The sequence below is a fragment of the Saccoglossus kowalevskii genome, chromosome 9 (genome assembly GCF_978046115.1).
Source record: "Saccoglossus kowalevskii chromosome 9, keSacKowa6.1, whole genome shotgun sequence".
Classification (NCBI taxonomy): domain Eukaryota; kingdom Metazoa; phylum Hemichordata; class Enteropneusta; family Harrimaniidae; genus Saccoglossus; species Saccoglossus kowalevskii.
In genome coordinates, this window is record NC_140649.1 from 19,120,617 (window position 1) to 19,140,656 (window position 20,040).

Below are 20,040 nucleotides of genomic sequence, written 5' to 3' on the forward strand. Positions count from 1 at the left end.
TTTCATCAAAATCCAATGAGTGGTTGTTTAGATATCAGTGGAACAGTCATGGAACCACTAAAAAATAGCTAATTATCATGTAAATTAGATAATTAATATGCACGGATTTTTACCAAAAACTAATCAAATCTGCGCATATGTTCAGAGCATCTATGTATCAAGTTTCATCAAAATCCAATGAGTGGTTGTTTAGATATCAGTGGAACAGTCATACAGCTAAAAATTAGCTAATTATCATGCAAATTAGGTAATTAACGAGCATGGATTTTTACCAAAACCAAATCAAATCTGCGCATTGGCACAGAGCATCTATGCACCAAGTATCATCAAAAACCAATGTATGGTTCTTGAGATAGCAGTGGAACAGTCGAACACACATACACACATACAGACACACTAACTGCAAAAACTCCCATTATGTGCTTCGCACATGAGAGTCAAAAATCTGGGTTTTAAAAAGTCTTGAAAAATATAATTTTTCTTTAACATTGTGTTCTATGGAATTGTTCTAAAAATAGAAATTTTTTATCTAGCCTGGTGACATAGACTGAAAAAAATCATATATTGTTAATAATTATTATATAATTGTTAATAATTATTTAAAAAATCTGGGTTTTAAAAAGTCTCAAAAAATGCAATTTTTCTTTAACATTGTGTGCTATGGAATTGTTCTAAAAATAGCAATTTTCAAGAAATATTAGGGCACATTTCTCAAAAAGCATAACTGTAACACACAAAATAATGCAATTTCATTGTACCATGAGACATTAGCTTCATGATTGTACATAATAAACTAATGAACATTATCATGCGATTTATGACCAATTTTGTCAAAAATTATGACTAGACTTCTACCTTAAAAGGTCAGCTTTTCGGTGATTTTAACTGTATATTCTAAATAATGAACAACTTGAACCATAATTGTCTATTTGAACAACATACTGCTTATACCCGTCTATGTCACACGAGGTATGAGAGGAAGTATCATTAACTTTGATTGCTTTTACACGGTAGAGTTTATTATTTTGATGTGGAATCTGTATCTGTGATCACACGACATTGAATAGAAGAACTCCTTAATGAATGTGGCTTGACGACTGAGCTGTATTTTATCAGGCGTCACTGAGCAGGTTCAATTTGTAGACTTATGGATAATGCAACGTCTCGTAGTATTAACTCGTCTAACACCGTTTATTGTCAACTGACTAAAGTTTAGAACAATGCAAAAAAACTACATTCTTGAGCTTGTGAAAACTCCAAAAGAAGTATGTTTTCGAACAGTAATAAAGTTGGCGCACTGAAACCAATAGGGAGCCTCTTTCTGGTACCGGTGTCTCTGATTGGTCATATTTATCGGTAATATTTAGCGTTCTCGCTGCATCCAACGCCAACAAATTCGGCACCCTCTGTTCTAGATACATGTACATGTATGCCCAGGCAAACATAATGCTGAATATTAATTTGGAGTGTACATTACAGAAGCACATTTCAATTCTTCCCCTTTACAAAGTTAGCTAAACAAGTTTGAATATAGGAACCAAAACCATACAGTATTAGCCAATGTGACTATTTAAAAACTATTTCCTCCTTATCGGTGGCCCAAGTTACATACTTGGTATCAGCTAGGGAATTTCCCTGTATCAGCACTGCTGTTTTCAAAGAGGCCATGCAGTAAAAATTTTGTAGGGATCCTGGGTCAAAATGGAATCTCCCAAAATCCAAAGTCCATTAAACTCATCACCTGTTGAAAGGTTCCATGGATAACCAAAATGAATGGAAAAAAAACTGTGTCCGCTGGCAATGTATTAAAAGTATGATAGCTTCCGTACTATACACATTCACTGTAACTGTAATTTATTATTGAACAGAATGAGATATTGGACATAGATATATGGTACATTGGTTGAAATGTAATGTTTCTTTACCAATACATGTACATATCGTCTTATGAGGAGGTAATTAGAACTTTCACCCACAACAATAATATATACATACATGTACTGTTAAATACTTTTAGCTGAAGGAATGATTCAGTGAAAATAAAATCCAGTGAATATACCTTTTTTCCTATATTTCCATTCAATTCATCAGGAATCAGTGAAAATAAATTCCATACAAAACACCCGAAACGTCTTTTCAGCAAAAATTAATTCCTGCTAAATTAAAGTATTTTACAGTACATGTAGAAGATGGGAGCAAAATACAATTATCAACTTTCCTGGTTGCTAGGTTACCAAATGTGCAGCGACCACGACAGAAAGGAGAGGTGCAATTTTGTAACCAGTGGTAAAAATACAGTTAATTTCATAAAGGCATGAATGTTTTTTAATAAAAAAATTATAAATGTTAAACTTGATCAATCACAAGGTTAATTAACACAGAGGTAAATTAGGCAATAATTGAAGAAATTCATTACCAAACGATTTTTGTAGTCAATAAAAGCGCATTCTTTGATTAATATAACAGGTAAAATGTTTCACAGATATTTTATAAATTTCCATGAAAATATTCATGCTTTCATGAAATTCACTGTATCAAATGTTTTATTTGTTCTGCATAAAATGTAAAATACATTTTGTTTATATGGTACAAACATTTTGTCAAGTTGCAACTTAGATGCCTAGGATGAAATCAACATGTTTGGTACAAAAAGTAAAGATGGTACGATCCAATATCTGCCCCCATTTACATAAGCCTCATGGATGCGCCATGTCAGTTGATATAGCTCTACTGGTCTCGATGAAAACATGTATACAAGCAACAAATAATACTCACAGGAAACTCTACATTGGGCATAATGTCAGAAAATTAACAAATCTATAAAGCACAAACCATCCAAGGAACCTGCCGAATACTAGTACACATGGATGATAACGATTAGTCTTTTGGTTATGAATAAATTAAAATGATAAAGTTGACACCACCTGACCTGAACCTGCTCTGCTTTGTTGTCAGTTGAGCTAAAAAAATAACTTATGTACTGCAAGCAACCTGTTTAAATAAATCCTAGTTTTTTTTGTATGATATATTCTATTATTTTATTTTGCTTTATTATTTATTTGCTGGATGTTCTATAAATAGGTTTAGGTAATCGTGAAAGTCCACAACGATGAGGCAAGTGAGATGAAAACAACATAAAATAATTTGTATGTACTAAAAACACCAAAATTTCAATCATTTGCTGGATCTATTATGAATTTTTGTTTAATTATTAATGTTTTTATTATATTTTAATATATAAATAAATAAATAAATAAATAAAAAGTAAGAAGTTTTATATCGCCATTGTGCTAAAAATATAAATAGTACCTTCAAGCAGTTGATTTTATTGAACATTAAAAGGGCAGCGGTCGTCCTGTTCGATATGGGACTCATAGTGACGTATACAAAGCGTGTAAAATAGATCGATTAAATGAAATTCAAACACACGCTGCAAGACGAGCATCATCCTTTATTTCTAGTGTACATGAAATAAACTGAATATTTATAAAATAAGGACTTTATAAATCATCATAATTAATATAATAAATATATTCAATATATTAAAAACAAGAATAAATCAAGAGACAATTGGAAAATGTGTGCAGGAATAGACACACATAAAATGAAAACTTTATTGGCTCCAACAACTAAAATTAAATTAAATGTCACTATTGGTGAAACTATTTTTAGAAAAATTTAAAAGACTGGAAATGAGAAAAATGTTAAATGTTACAAATGGGTTTAGAAATGAGTTTAGCAATGGGTTTAGTAATGGGTTCATCAATGGGTTTAGCAATGGGTTTAGTAATGGGTTCAGTAATGGGTTCAGCAATGGGTTCAGCAATGGGTTTGAGTGAAAATTTAAAAAATAAGTGAACTGTGGGATGATCACAAATTGCAAAACAATTTTCTCAAAACACTATATGCAAATAAGTGAGTTTGTAAAAGAACTGGTTAGTGTTTGTCTTGGACTGTTTTTGCTCATACATGTTGTGTTTTTAGTTGCCCAGCGTGCATTTGGTATTTTTGGCCATTGGGAAAGGAATGAACATCTAACTCATTTCTGTTCCTGCAATCAAACCTTAAATAATTTATTGAGTGATGCTATTGGACACTTGTACATGTTAATAGATGCATGGGACAGAATAGCATATCACTGTGCATGGATATCTACAAAATTACATACCCCTATATTTTATCTCTGGTTTGAGTAAACAAATCTGGATTAAATGGTTATGAGACAGACACATCCAGGATAAACTATTGCTACAGAACATTTACACGGCAGCATTCTATCGGAGCCGAACTACTGCTCCTCCCACTGATTAACAGTAGATTATCTCCAATGCGTTTACACGGTCAGGGCCGAACAAGAGTCGTCATATGCCAGAGTTCAATTCAGTTCAATCTGAGCCGAATGGAACAGCGCCATCAAATACTTGGTATGAAAACAACATGGCTGACAACGATTTTGGAGTCATGCTTGTATTGCTGTTTCTTTACATGGCACGATGCTGTTGAGCTGGGAGAAAATGGTGTTATGATTTAGGTATCTTGAATAAACAGGATAAATGGCAGCTAAAATACTATAAATGTGTTACAGCTTATTCGATTAAGTTATTTTCATGCAAAATTTACCATCTTGTAATTGTTTAACTGTTATGATATGTGTAACAGTTGTCAACCTAAACCTAGTAGGAACAAGTCGCCGTACTGTGACCGCTTTTATGATTTTTATCTTCGGTGTCTTTAAAAAGTTTATTCAATTTCCATTGGATCTGTTCAGTTGTCCTTTCAAGTTTTTGTTGTATAATTTTTTGTACGCCGTTTTTCCCATTGAGCTATCAAACTATCGCAGTATATCTTTGCTCTTAGATATTAGGGCATGCACCTCTTCTTCAAGCTAGAAATTATGCGAAATTACAACCATGTTGTCTCCGCCATAATTGAAATAAGAGGTTACTTGAAGAAGAAGATTGGGGCGTGATTTTGACCCTGTTGGGCCCCGATGTGTATACACGGTCGGAGCCATGTCGGGATCCAACCCTATCAGAGTTCAACCTCAAGGGTTTATTGGAGCCAAACTTGGCTTAAGCTAAACACGTATACACAGCCATTTCCAGCTCACTGTGAGATCACTGCATTATGCACGAAATCAAATGTAAAAAACAAGAAAAACAAAAGGTCATAGCATCGTAGTGGCGTCAAACATCGTGTTGGATTGGACAAACGCGAAAGTATTTTAGGGAACATTTCCATGCTTAATAATTCAACGCAATATTTCCTTGTTTAAGATTGGCCTTTCAATGTGAGCTACGAAATAAAAGAATTAGAGTTCAAAATCTAATAGTTTGATTTTTGCGGCAGATTTTTGGCACACGTCTTTTGCGCAACTCATGAGATCTCGCAGTTGAACGGAAAATCACCAATTACGACAATAGCTGTAATTATCATTTAATATGTCACTTTGTAACAGCCATTGCCGAAACATGGACACTGAAAGCATAACATACATGTATGCGCTATAATATACCGATGTTGTACGACATTAAATCCAAGTGATTTAATGCCGTACAACATCAGTATATTATGGAAAAGGATGGCTACGAGTTAGCGTACAGGTCTTCAGAGGGCACCATCTATTGAAATCCAATTTTGTCAAGCGAACCTCAGGTATTACGATATTGGATGTCAACTGTATCGGGAACCTTGGGTGAAATCTCACATACATCACCATCTTGAGGGATTATATGTAAGCCTTTCTCTGATTGCTTCTCACCGACTATTTTATGTGTTATTTCCTATAATACTGTTTCACAGTTACTTCATAGCACATGGCCAATTTCTATTAAATGGCAACCACATACTCAAATCTGTGTTGTCTTGTGTAGGGTCACTTTGTCCATGCAATTGTGTCTAAAACAATATTTCAATGAGATCATTTTTATGTGGCTATATTTAAACCATAAACAATGTACATGTACATGTATTTTTATGGGCTATAACGAGTGAAAACGGCTAAAGTTGAGAAAACAGCACAAAACAAAGTTTCCGGCTTTTGGTTGCCATGCCTGGATGTCCAACCTTTGGGAATTGATTAAAGTAGATTACGCCATAAATATGAGCAAATTGCAGGTGAAATACCCTTCCTTAAAGTATATGAAAACAATATGTATATAATACAGAAATTCAAGCATTGTGCGGGAAAGTTCACAGATGTCTGAAACACTTCAACAATCTAGACAATAATATAAAATTTATAACCGTGAATACGACATGCAAAAGTCATTAAGTCGGCATTTATCAAGCATAACAAATTAATGAGCTAGTTTTTCATTAACTTAATAAATTCCCATTCTAATTTTATAAATATATTCTTTTCCACTGCAAACATTTTTTTAAAAGAATAATAAATGTTATTTCTAAATGAATCCAATAAAAAAAATATTCTATTTTATTCATACATTGTATTACAAAACTATATTAAGAATCATTATATTAACAAAGTACTTGATGCTAAAAAATAAATAAATAAAAAATGCAATTATTTATACTTTATACAAGCAGTCTTAATTTTTCTTATTATAACAAGATATTATCTTTGATATTATTACTGGAGAAACCCTACAGTTTACAAATAAAGGAAATGTGTATATTAGGCGACATGAATGCTAAATACAGCTGACATTGAAGTGCCATATACACAACTAAATGACAATAGAAGATAATCAATAGACAGTATAAATAATAGTTTTGGAAAACTTTTATGTAATCTGTGTATAACTACCGACATGGTAATAGCAAATGGGCGAGCAATGGGTGATCTTTCAGGAAAAATTACTTGTTTCCAGTACAATGGTGTTAGTCAAGTTGACTACTGCATAGTACAGAAAACATTTCTGTCACATATGAAGTATTTTAAAGTTAATGAATTAAGTCACATATCAGACCATTGTTCTCTGTCATTAGCTATTAATGCAAATTATACAGTTAACAAGAGCAATGGCATCCCATTAATTCCATTCAAAAAGTATGTTTGGGATGCCTCATCTAAATCAAATTTCATCACTCAACTGCAATCAACAGAAACTATGAATGAAATGAATCACTTTCTAACAAAAAAGTTTGATTTAGATGAAAGCAATATTGTTAGTCTTTTATTAGATTTTAATGAGATCATTTATAATGCAGCTGACAAATCTTTGAAATTTATTAGAATTAAGTGAAAAAGAAGCAATAGGAATAATAAGAGAAGGGTTAAACAAAAATGGTTTGACAATGATTTGGAGATTGTACGTAAAAAACAAAAAGATATTTCAAGGCAAGTGGACAAATTCCCATTTGACCCACACCTTAGAATGAAAAGAATGAGGCTAAATAAGCAATACAAAAAACTCATAAAAAAATAGAAAAAAACAGTTTAAAAAAAAATTGCTTCAAAAGTTAGTTGACATGGAAACCTATAATCCTTCAGGTTTTTGGGACATCATAAAAGAAATTAATGATTTCACCAACCCTGCAACAAAAAACAAGCCCCTTCAATTTCACCAACAGAGTGGACAAATCATTTTTCATCCCTATATAATGTCAGTAATGGACAGTCAAGGTCAGGAATCGAATTAAAAGTAAATAGCTATATACAAAACACTGATTTGACTTCCACAGATAACCCAATGCTAGATAAAGAAATTAGTAAAGAAGAAGTTATTCATGCTATCAAAAAGACAAAAGTGGGGAAATCATCCGGTCCTGACTCTATTATTAATGAGATGTTTAAGAGTTATACTCCCACATTATTATTATGCATGTTAAAACTTTTCAACCAAATATTGTCAAGTGGAAGCTACCCTACTAAGTGGAACACAAACTCTCTTGTACCCATCCATAAAGCAGGGGACATTTCAGATGTAAATAATTATAGGGGCATTGCCCTCTCAAACTGTATTTCAAAAATATTTAATTCGATCATGAACAACAGGTTAAAAAGTTTTCTTGAAAGTAGGAAATTCTTTCAAAATAATCAGTTTGGATTTCGTGAAAATCATCGTACAACAGATAACATTTTCATTCTAAAATCACTGATCAATAAGTATATAAATCAGGCAAGTAAATCTTCATATTTATTTGCTTGTTTTATTGACCTGCGTAAAGCATTCGATAGTGTTTGGAGAAACGGTCTGTTATATAAGTTACTCAAAGCTGGTGTAACAGGAAAGTGTTCCCATTTGATTAAGACTATGTATTTAGACACCAGATATGCAATTAAAACAAATCAAGGCCGCACTGATTCCTTTTCATCTAGTAGTGGAGTAAAACAAGGGTGTAATTTGAGTCCCCTTCTATTCAATGTCTTCATTAATGACTTATCGGATAATGTTAATTCAAACCTGTTAAGTCTAGGGAACTCAGATTTAAACAGTCTGCTTTTTGCTGATGACATAGTATTGTTGTCAGATTCAAGCAAAGGGCTTCAAAATAACCTAGACAAACTCAGTACCTATTGTGAGATGTGGAAATTAAATGTAAATATTAATAAGACAAAAATAATTATTTTTAATAAAAGGGGGAGAACTCTTGACAATGTTTTCTATTTTGGTGATCAGGAAATTTAAATACTTATCTGGGAATTACATTTCAAAGCAGTGGAAATTTCACAATAGCTATAGACTGCTTAGCTAAAAAATCCGTACGTGCATTTGGGTGCACTTAGACAAACTTTAAATTTAGGGAATCACACTGTTTCCCCAAAAAATGCCATACATCTTTTTAAAAGTACAGTGTTACCAATTATCATGTATGGGTCAGAAGTATGGGGTGCTTTCACTTTTAAACTGTACAAAACAAAACAAAATAGTATTATTACTAATGAAGCATTCATTGAAAAATTGTTTAGTGACAAAACCCAATTTGAACAGCTTCACATCAAATTCTGTAAGCAGGTCTTGGGGGTTTATAGTTCCATGGGTGTACATAAGAAAGCAAGCAATAATGCTGTCAGAGCAGAGTTGGGATGCTACCCTATTATTATTGAACTCTGCACACATATGCTGAAATTCTGAAAAAGACTTAAGAATTATAAATGTAATGAATTGGTGTGTTCTGCTTTCAACCAAGAAAAAAATAGTACCAGTAATACTTGGACAGCATTTATTAATAAACTGCTTGAAATTACTGAAACTAGTGTAGCTGGGATTGATATTTCAAATTTTAAAACAAAGTTAAAACAATTGTATGTAGAAAATATTTGGTTGCAAAGTCTACAAAAAGCAGAAAATAAAAAATTACGAACATACAACAAAATAAAATTAGCATTCAAATTTGAGCCATACCTGAATCTTATGAAAAATATAAAACATCGAACCAGCTTAACTAGGTTTAGAATTTCAGCTCATTCACTTCCAATTGAAAAGTTGAGATATCAAGGAATACTTCCAGAAGAAAGAATTTGTACACTATGTGATCTAGGGGCTGTTGGCAGTGAAACTCATGCATTCATGGACTGTGAAAATATTGAAATTAAGAATAGTCGTATACAATTTTTAAATATGGTATCAGTTTATGATGAAAAAATTCAAGAATTATCCAAGGATAACTTACTTAAAAAATTATTTACCTCAAATTATAGTTTCATTGTTAACAGTCTCGGAAAATTTGTTCATCAAATTATAATGTCTAACAATATCTAAAATTTTTTGTTTTTTTGGTTTCTTATTACATGTACTACTAACAAGGCCCGAGTTTTAATTCTCATAGTCACCGAGGGGCGTGATCTAACCGACTTAGTATATGTGTATGGTATATGTGTATAAGATAATGACATATTTCATGTTTGGCTAGCTATGAAGTTGTAAAGGATTGAATGAATTAAACGTAACTAACGTGAAAACTCACCGAAGCCCTCAAGTCTGAGACACTGCTAATACAAGCCACTATGAAGTTGTAAAGGATTGAACGAATTAAACGTAACTAACGTGAAAACTCACCGAAGCCAAGGATTGAACGAATTAAACGTAACTAACGTGAAAACTCACCGAAGCCCTCAAGTCAGAGACACTGCTAATATAAGCCACTATGAAGTTGTAAAGGATTGAACGAATTAAACGTAACTAACGTGAAAACTTATCAAAGCCCTAAATCAGAGACACTGTTGGTACATGTGTAAACAGTGTATACACAGTTACATATACATAATGTAAAGATCAAGGACACTTTATGTAAACAATTATGAATTCTTGCAAATGAACAACCAAAGTAGGTTGTAAATTTTTAGTACTGTCCAACGTATGTACCAAGTTTAAACAAAATCTATCCATAAATGCTTGATTTTGATGATTTTTAATGTGTGAAAGAACAATTCACCTACCAACACAAAAAAGTTAATGGAAATATTAAATTTGGTCATAATTACAAAGGAGTAGAAAACTCTGTGAGCTTGCCTGTAATATGCTTCCATGTATGGACAGAACTGTGATCCATACACAAGCATTAGCACATAGCCACAGTCAGCTGGCGCACATCTGATATAATAAATGTACTACTTTAATAATAATAAAGCATTGTTAGTTTCTGCAGTTTGTTGTTGATACTAACATTGTTTTAAGTACATGGATAAGGATTTTCTTTGTATTTTTTTTTCTGTCCTCTAATATTAAACAAACTTTCCCCTTCCTGTTGAACAGTACAGTTTATTTCAACCCCCCCCCCCCCAACTGAAATTAACTTTCTGTTCACTTGTGTCGCTGCTCTATATTTCAATATATGTATCTCCTAAGCAATCTGTCCGTGTGATCTAGGTTAGTCTGCTAGGAAACCTGGGGTTGCCAAGTAGTGTATAGAGGGACTATGGTATAGGTTAATCTGCTAGAAAACCTGGGATGGCCAAGTAGTGTATAGAGGGACTATGGTCTAGGTTAGTCTGCTAGAAAACCTGGGATGGCCAAGTAGTGTATAGAGGGACTATGGTCTAGGTTAGTCTGCTAGAAAACCTGAGGGTGGCCAAGTTGTGTATAGAGGGACTATGGTCTAGGTTAGTCTGCTAGAAAACCTGGGGGTGGCCAAGTAGTGTATAGAGGGACTGGTCCAGGTTAGTCTGCTAGAAAACCTGGGGGTGGCCAAGTAGTGTATAGAGGGACTATGGTCTAGGTTAGTCTGCTAGAAAACCTGAGGGTGGCCAAGTAGTGTATAGAGGGACTATGGTCTAGGTTAGTCTGCTAGAAAACCTGGGATGGCCAAGTAGTGTATAGATGGACTATGGTCTAGGTTAGTCTGCTAGAAAACCTGGGATGGCCAAGTAGTGTATAGAGGGACTATGGTCTAGGTTAGTCTGCTAGAAAACCTGAGGGTGGCCAAGTAGTGTATAGAGGGACTATGGTCTAGGTTAGTCTGCTAGAAAACCTGGGGATGGCCAAGTAGTGTATAGAGGGACTATGGTCTAGGTTAGTCTGCTAGAAAACCTGGGATGGCCAAGTAGTGTATAGAGAGACTATGGTCTAGGTTAGTCTGCTAGAAAACCTGGGGGTGGCCAAGTAGTGTATAGAGGGACTATGGTCTAGGTTAGTCTGCTAGAAAACCTGGGGGTGGCCAAGTAGTGTATAGAGGGACTATGGTCTAGGTTAGTCTGCTAGAAAACCTGGGGGTGGCCAAGTAGTGTATAGAAGGACTATGGTCTAGGTTAGTCTGCTAGAAAACCTGGGATGGCCAAGTAGTGTATAGAGGGACTATGGTCTAGGTTAGTCTGCTAGAAAACCTGGGGGTGGCCAAGTAGTGTATAGAGGGACTGGCCCAGGTTAGTCTGCTAGAAAACCTGGGGGTGGCCAAGTAGTGTATAGAGGGACTATGGTCTAGGTTAGTCTGCTAGAAACCCTGAGGGTGGCCAAGTAGTGTATAGAGGGACTATGGTCTAGGTTAGTCTGCTAGAAAACCTGAGGGTGGCCAAGTAGTGTATAGAGGGACTAAGGTCTAGGTTAGTCTGCTGAAAACCTGGGGGTGGCCAAGTAGTGTATAGAGGGACTATGGTCTAGGTTAGTCTGCTAGAAAACCTGGGGTGGCCAAGTAGTGTATAGAGGGACTGGTCTAGGTTAGTCTGCTAGAAAACCTGGGGGTGGCCAAGTAGTGTATAGAGGGACTATGGTCTAGGTTAGTCTGCTAGAAAACCTGAGGGTGGCCAAGTAGTGTATAGAGGGACTATGGTCTAGGTTAGTCTGCTAGAAAACCTGAGGGTGGCCAAGTAGTGTATAGAGGACCTATGGTCTAGGTTAGTCTGCTAGAAAACCTGGGATGGCCAAGTAGTGTATAGAGGGACTATGGTCTAGGTTAGTCTGCTAGAAAACCTGGGGGTGGCCAGGTAGTGTATAGAGGGACTATGGTCTCGGTTAGTCTGCTAGAAAACCTGGGATGGCCAAGTAGTGTATAGAGAGACTATGGTCTAGGTTAGTCTGCTAGAAAACCTGGGGGTGGCCAAGTAGTGTATAGAGGGACTATGGTCTAGGTTAGTCTGCTAGAAAACCTGGGGGTGGCCAAGTAGTGTATAGAGGGACTGTGGTCTAGGTTACTCTGCTAGAAAACCTGGTGGTGGCCAAGTAGTGTATAGAAGGACTATGGTCTAGGTTAGTCTGCTAGAAAACCTGGGATGGCCAAGTAGTGTATAGAGGGACTATGGTCTAGGTTAGTCTGCTAGAAAACCTGGGATGGCCAAGTAGTGTATAGAGGGACTATGGTCTAGGTTAGTCTGCTAGAAAACCTGGGATGGCCAAGTAGTGTATAGAGGGACTATGGTCTAGGTTAGTCTGCTAGAAAACCTGGGGGTGGCCAAGTAGTGTATAGAGGGACTATGGTCTAGGTTAGTCTGCTAGAAAACCTGGGGGTGGCCAAGTAGTGTATAGAGGGACTATGGTCTAGGTTAGTCTGCTAGAAAACCTGGGGGTGGCCAAGTAGTGTATAGAAGGACTATGGTCTAGGTTAGTCTGCTAGAAAACCTGGGATGGCCAAGTAGTGTATAGAGGGACTATGGTCTAGGTTAGTCTGCTAGAAAACCTGGGATGGCCAAGTAGTGTATAGAGGGACTATGGTCTAGGTTAGTCTGCTAGAAAACCTGAGGGTGGCCAAGTAGTGTATAGAGGGACTATGGTCTAGGTTAGTCTGCTAGAAAACCTGGGGGTGGCCAAGTAGTGTATAGAGGGACTATGGTCTAGGTTAGTCTGCTAGAAAACCTGGGATGGCCAAGTAGTGTATAGAGGGACTGATCTAGGTTAGTCGGCTAGAAAACCTGGGTGTGGCCAAGTAGTGTATAGAAAGACTATGGTCTAGGTTAGTCTGCTAGAAAACCTGGGGGTGGCCAAGTAGTGTATAGAGGGACTATGGTCTAGGTTAGTCTGCTAGAAAACCTGGGGGTGGCCAAGTAGTGTATAGAGGGACTATGGTCTAGGTTTGTCTGCTAGAAAACCTGGGATGGCCAAGTAGTGTATAGAGGGACTGATCTAGGTTAGTCTGCTAGAAAACCTGGGGGTGGCCAAGTAGTGTATAGAGGGACTATTGTCTAGGTTAGTCTGCTAGAAAACCTGGGGGTGGCCAAGTAGTGTATAGAGGGACTATGGTCTAGGTTAGTCTGCTAGAAAACCTGGGGGTGGCCAAGTAGTGTATAGAGGGACTGATCTAGGTTAGTCTGCTAGAAAACCTGGGGGTGGCCAAGTAGTGTAAAGAGGGACTATGGTCTAGGTTAGTCTGCTAGAAAACCTGGGGGTGGCCAAGTAGTGTATAGAGGGACTATGGTCTAGGTTAGTCTGCTAGAAAACCTGAGGGTGGCCAAGTAGTGTATAGAGGGACTATGGTCTAGGTTAGCCTGCTAGAAAACCTGAGGGTGGCCAAGTTGTGTATAGAAGGACTATGGTCTAGGTTAGTATGCTAGAAAACCTGGGGGTGGCCAAGTAGTGTATAGAGGGACTGGTCCAGGTTAGTCTGCTAGAAAACCTGGGGGTGGCCAAGTAGTGTGTAGAGGGACTATGGTCTAGGTTAGTCTGCTAGAAAACCTGAGGGTGGCCAAGTAGTGTATAGAGGGACTATGGTCTAGGTTAGTCTGCTAGAAAACCTGGGGGTGGCCAAGTAGTGTATAGAGGGACTATGGTCTAGGTTAGTCTGCCGAAAACCTGGGGGTGGCCAAGTAGTGTATATAGGGAGTATGGTCTAGGTTAGTCTGCTAGAAAACCTGGGGGTGGCCAAGTAGTGTATAGAGAGACTATGGTCTAGGTTAGTCTGCTAGAAAACCTGGGGGTGGCCAAGTAGTGTATAGAGGGACTGGTTTAGGTTAGTCTGCTAGAAAACCTGGGGGTGGCCAAGTAGTGTATAGAGGGACTATGGTCTAGGTTAGTCTGCTAGAAAACCTGAGGGTGGCCAAGTAGTGTATAGAAGGACTATGGTCTAGGTTAGTCTGCTAGAAAACCTGGGATGGCCAAGTAGTGTATAGAGGGACTATGGTCTAGGTTAGTCTGCTAGAAAACCTGGGATGGCCAAGTAGTGTATAGAGGGACTATGGTCTAGGTTAGTCTGCTAGAAAACCTGGGATGGCCAAGTAGTGTATAGAGGGACTATGGTCTAGGTTAGTCTGCTAGAAAACCTGGGGGTGGCCAAGTAGTGTATAGAGGGACTATGGTCTAGGTTAGTCTGCTAGAAAACCTGGGGGTGGCCAAGTAGTGTATAGAGGGACTATGGTCTAGGTTAGTCTGCTAGAAAACCTGGGGGTGGCCAAGTAGTGTATAGAAGGACTATGGTCTAGGTTAGTCTGCTAGAAAACCTGGGATGGCCAAGTAGTGTATAGAGGGACTATGGTCTAGGTTAGTCTGCTAGAAAACCTGGGATGGCCAAGTAGTGTATAGAGGGACTATGGTCTAGGTTAGTCTGCTAGAAAACCTGAGGGTGGCCAAGTAGTGTATAGAGGGACTATGGTCTAGGTTAGTCTGCTAGAAAACCTGGGGGTGGCCAAGTAGTGTATAGAGGGACTATGGTCTAGGTTAGTCTGCTAGAAAACCTGGGATGGCCAAGTAGTGTATAGAGGGACTGATCTAGGTTAGTCGGCTAGAAAACCTGGGTGTGGCCAAGTAGTGTATAGAAAGACTATGGTCTAGGTTAGTCTGCTAGAAAACCTGGGGGTGGCCAAGTAGTGTATAGAGGGACTATGGTCTAGGTTAGTCTGCTAGAAAACCTGGGGGTGGCCAAGTAGTGTATAGAGGGACTATGGTCTAGGTTTGTCTGCTAGAAAACCTGGGATGGCCAAGTAGTGTATAGAGGGACTGATCTAGGTTAGTCTGCTAGAAAACCTGGGGGTGGCCAAGTAGTGTATAGAGGGACTATTGTCTAGGTTAGTCTGCTAGAAAACCTGGGGGTGGCCAAGTAGTGTATAGAGGGACTATGGTCTAGGTTAGTCTGCTAGAAAACCTGGGGGTGGCCAAGTAGTGTATAGAGGGACTGATCTAGGTTAGTCTGCTAGAAAACCTGGGGGTGGCCAAGTAGTGTAAAGAGGGACTATGGTCTAGGTTAGTCTGCTAGAAAACCTGGGGGTGGCCAAGTAGTGTATAGAGGGACTATGGTCTAGGTTAGTCTGCTAGAAAACCTGAGGGTGGCCAAGTAGTGTATAGAGGGACTATGGTCTAGGTTAGCCTGCTAGAAAACCTGAGGGTGGCCAAGTTGTGTATAGAAAGACTATGGTCTAGGTTAGTATGCTAGAAAACCTGGGGGTGGCCAAGTAGTGTATAGAGGGACTGGTCCAGGTTAGTCTGCTAGAAAACCTGGGGGTGGCCAAGTAGTGTGTAGAGGGACTATGGTCTAGGTTAGTCTGCTAGAAAACCTGAGGGTGGCCAAGTAGTGTATAGAGGGACTATGGTCTAGGTTAGTCTGCTAGAAAACCTGGGGGTGGCCAAGTAGTGTATAGAGGGACTATGGTCTAGGTTAGTCTGCCGAAAACCTGGGGGTGGCCAAGTAGTGTATATAGGGAGTATGGTCTAGGTTAGTCTGCTAGAAAACCTGGGGGTGGCCAAGTAGTGTATAGAGAGACTATGGTCTAGGTTAGTCTGCTAGAAAACCTGGGGGTGGCCAAGTAGTGTATAGAGGGACTGGTTTAGGTTAGTCTGCTAGAAAACCTGGGGGTGGCCAAGTAGTGTATAGAGGGACTATGGTCTAGGTTAGTCTGCTAGAAAACCTGAGGGTGGCCAAGTAGTGTATAGAGGGACTATGGTCTAGGTTAGTCTGCTAGAAAACCTGAGGGTGGCCAAGTAGTGTATAGAGGGACTATGGTCTAGGTTAGTCTGCTAGAAAACCTGGGATGGCCAAGTAGTGTATAGAGGGACTATGGTCTAGGTTAGTCTGCTAGAAAACCTGGGGGTGGCCAAGTAGTGTATAGAGGGACTATGGTCTAGGTTAGTCTGCTAGAAAACCTGGGATGGCCAAGTAGTGTATAGAGAGACTATGGTCTAGGTTAGTCTGCTAGAAAACCTGGGGGTGGCCAAGTAGTGTATAGAGGGACTATGGTTTAGGTTAGTCTGCTAGAAAACCTGGGGGTGGCCAAGTAGTGTATAGAGGGACTATGGTCTAGGTTAGTCTGCTAGAAAACCTGGGGGTGGCCAAGTAGTGTATAGAAGGACTATGGTCTAGGTTAGTCTGCTAGAAAACCTGGGATGGCCAAGTAGTGTATAGAGGGACTATGGTCTAGGTTAGTCTGCTAGAAAACCTGGGGGTGGCCAAGTAGTGTATAGAGGGACTATGGTCTAGGTTAGTCTGCTAGAAAACCTGAGGGTGGCCAAGTAGTGTATAGAGGGACTATGGTCTAGGTTAGCCTGCTAGAAAACCTGAGGGTGGCCAAGTTGTGTATAGAGGGACTATGGTCTAGGTTAGTCTGCTAGAAAACCTGAGGGTGGTCAAGTAGTGTATAGAGGGACTATGGTCTAGGTTAGTCTGCTAGAAAACCTGAGGGTGGCCAAGTAGTGTATAGAGGGACTATGGTCTAGGTTAGTCTGCTAGAAAACCTGGGGGTGGCCAAGTAGTGTATAGAGGGACTATGGTCTAGGTTAGTCTGCTAGAAAACCTGGGATGGCCAAGTAGTGTATAGAGGGACTGATCTAGGTTAGTCGGCTAGAAAACCTGGGTGTGGCCAAGTAGTGTATAGAAAGACTATGGTCTAGGTTAGTCTGCTAGAAAACCTGGGGGTGGCCAAGTAGTGTATAGAGGGACTATGGTCTAGGTTAGTCTGCTAGAAAACCTGGGGGTGGCCAAGTAGTGTATAGAGGGACTATGGTCTAGGTTAGTCTGCTAGAAAACCTGGGATGGCCAAGTAGTGTATAGAGGGACTGATCTAGGTTAGTCTGCTAGAAAACCTGGGGGTGGCCAAGTAGTGTATAGAGGGACTATGGTCTAGGTTAGTCTGCTAGAAAACCTGGGGGTGGCCAAGTAGTGTATAGAGGGACTGATCTAGGTTAGTCTGCTAGAAAACCTGGGGGTGGCCAAGTAGTGTATAGAGGGACTATGGTCTAGGTTAGTCTGCTAGAAAACCTGGGGGTGGCCAAGTAGTGTATAGAGGGACTATGGTCTAGGTTAGTCTGCTAGAAAACCTGAGGGTGGCCAAGTAGTGTATAGAGGGACTATGGTCTAGGTTAGCCTGCTAGAAAACCTGAGGGTGGCCAAGTTGTGTATAGAGGGACTATGGTCTAGGTTAGTCTGCTAGAAAACCTGGGGGTGGCCAAGTAGTGTATAGAGGGACTGGTCCAGGTTAGTCTGCTAGAAAACCTGGGGGTGGCCAAGTAGTGTGTATAGGGACAATGGTCTAGGTTAGTCTGCTAGAAAACCTGAGGGAGGCCAAGTAGTGTATAGAGGGACTATGGTCTATGTTAGTCTGCTAGAAAACCTGGGGGTGGCCAAGTAGTGTATAGAGGGACTATGGTCTAGGTTAGTCTGCCGAAAACCTGGGGGTGGCCAAGTAGTGTATATAGGGAGTATGGTCTAGGTTAGTCTGCTAGAAAACCTGGGGGTGGCCAAGTAGTGTATAGAGAGACTATGGTCTAGGTTAGTCTGCTAGAAAACCTGGGGGTGGCCAAGTAGTGTATAGAGGGACTGGTCTAGGTTAGTCTGCTAGAAAACCTGGGGGTGGCCAAGTAGTGTATAGAGGGACTATGGTCTAGGTTAGTCTGCTAGAAAACCTGAGGGTGGCCAAGTAGTGTATAGAGGGACTATGGTCTAGGTTAGTCTGCTAGAAAACCTGGGATGGCCAAGTAGTGTATAGAGGGACTATGGTCTAGGTTAGTCTGCTAGAAAACCTGGGGGTGGCCAAGTAGTGTATAGAGGGACTATGGTCTAGGTTAGTCTGCTAGAAAACCTGGGATGGCCAAGTAGTGTATAGAGAGACTATGGTCTAGGTTAGTCTGCTAGAAAACCTGGGGGTGGCCAAGTAGTGTATAGAGGGACTATGGTCTAGGTTAGTCTGCTAGAAAACCTGGGGGTGGCCAAGTAGTGTATAGAGGGACTATGGTCTAGGTTAGTCTGCTAGAAAACCTGAGGGTGGCCAAGTAGTGTATAGAGGGACTATGGTCTAGGTTAGCCTGCTAGAAAACCTGAGGGTGGCCAAGTTGTGTATAGAGGGACTATGGTCTAGGTTAGTCTGCTAGAAAACCTGGGGGTGGCCAAGTAGTGTATAGAGGGACTGGTCCAGGTTAGTCTGCTAGAAAACCTGGGGGTGGCCAAGTAGTGTGTAGAGGGACTATGGTCTAGGTTAGTCTGCTAGAAAACCTGAGGGTGGCCAAGTAGTGTATAGAGAGACTATGGTCTAGGTTAGTCTGCTAGAAAACCTGGGGGTGGCCAAGTAGTGTATAGAGGGACTATGGTCTAGGTTAGTCTGCCGAAAACCTGGGGGTGGCCAAGTAGTGTATATAGGGAGTATGGTCTAGGTTAGTCTGCTAGAAAACCTGGGGGTGGCCAAGTAGTGTATAGAGAGACTATGGTCTAGGTTAGTCTGCTAGAAAACCTGGGGGTGGCCAAGTAGTGTATAGAGGGACTGGTCTAGGTTAGTCTGCTAGAAAACCTGGGGGTGGCCAAGTAGTGTATAGAGGGACTATGGTCTAGGTTAGTCTGCTAGAAAACCTGAGGGTGGCCAAGTAGTGTATAGAGGGACTATGGTCTAGGTTAGTCTGCTAGAAAACCTGAGGGTGGCCAAGTAGTGTATAGAGGGACTATGGTCTAGGTTAGTCTGCTAGAAAACCTGGGATGGCCAAGTAGTGTATAGAGGGACTATGGTCTAGGTTAGTCTGCTAGAAAACCTGGGGGTGGCCAAGTAGTGTATAGAGGGACTATGGTCTAGGTTAGTCTGCTAGAAAACCTGGGATGGCCAAGTAGTGTATAGAGAGACTATGGTCTAGGTTAGTCTGCCAGAAAACCTGGGGGTGGCCAAGTAGTGTATAGAGGGACTATGGTTTAGGTTAGTCTGCTAGAAAACCTGGGGGTGGCCAAGTAGTGTATAGAGGGACTATGGTCTAGGTTAGTCTGCTAGAAAACCTGGGGGTGGCCAAGTAGTGTATAGAAGGACTATGGTCTAGGTTAGTCTGCTAGAAAACCTGGGATGGCCAAGTAGTGTATAGAGGGACTATGGTCTAGGTTAGTCTGCTAGAAAACCTGGGATGGCCAAGTAGTGTATAGAGGGACTATGGTCTAGGTTAGTCTGCTAGAAAACCTGGGGGTGGCCAAGTAGTGTATAGAGGGACTATGGTCTAGGTTAGTCTGCTAGAAAACCTGGGGGTGGCCAAGTAGTGTATAGAGGGACTATGGTCTAGGTTAGTCTGCTAGAAAACCTGGGGGTGGCCAAGTAGTGTATAGAGGGACTATGGTCTAGGTTAGTCTGCTAGAAAACCTGGGGGTAGCCAAGTAGTGTATAGAGGGACTATGGTCTAGGTTAGTCTGCTAGAAAACCTGGGGGTGGCCAAGTAGTGTATAGAAAGACTATGGTCTAGGTTAGTCTGCTAGAAAACCTGGGGGTGGCCAAGTAGTGTATAGAGGGACTATGGTCTAGGTTAGTCTGCTAGAAAACCTGGG

The 20,040-nt window shown here is 39.8% G+C and overlaps 1 protein-coding gene across 1 annotated transcript in view; it reads right to left on the reverse strand.

Moving 5' to 3' along the window:
• Positions 1–20,040, reverse strand: part of LOC102808882 (tyrosine-protein phosphatase Lar-like) — a 130,767-nt gene that overhangs the window by 71,843 nt on the left and 38,884 nt on the right. The window lies entirely within an intron of this gene.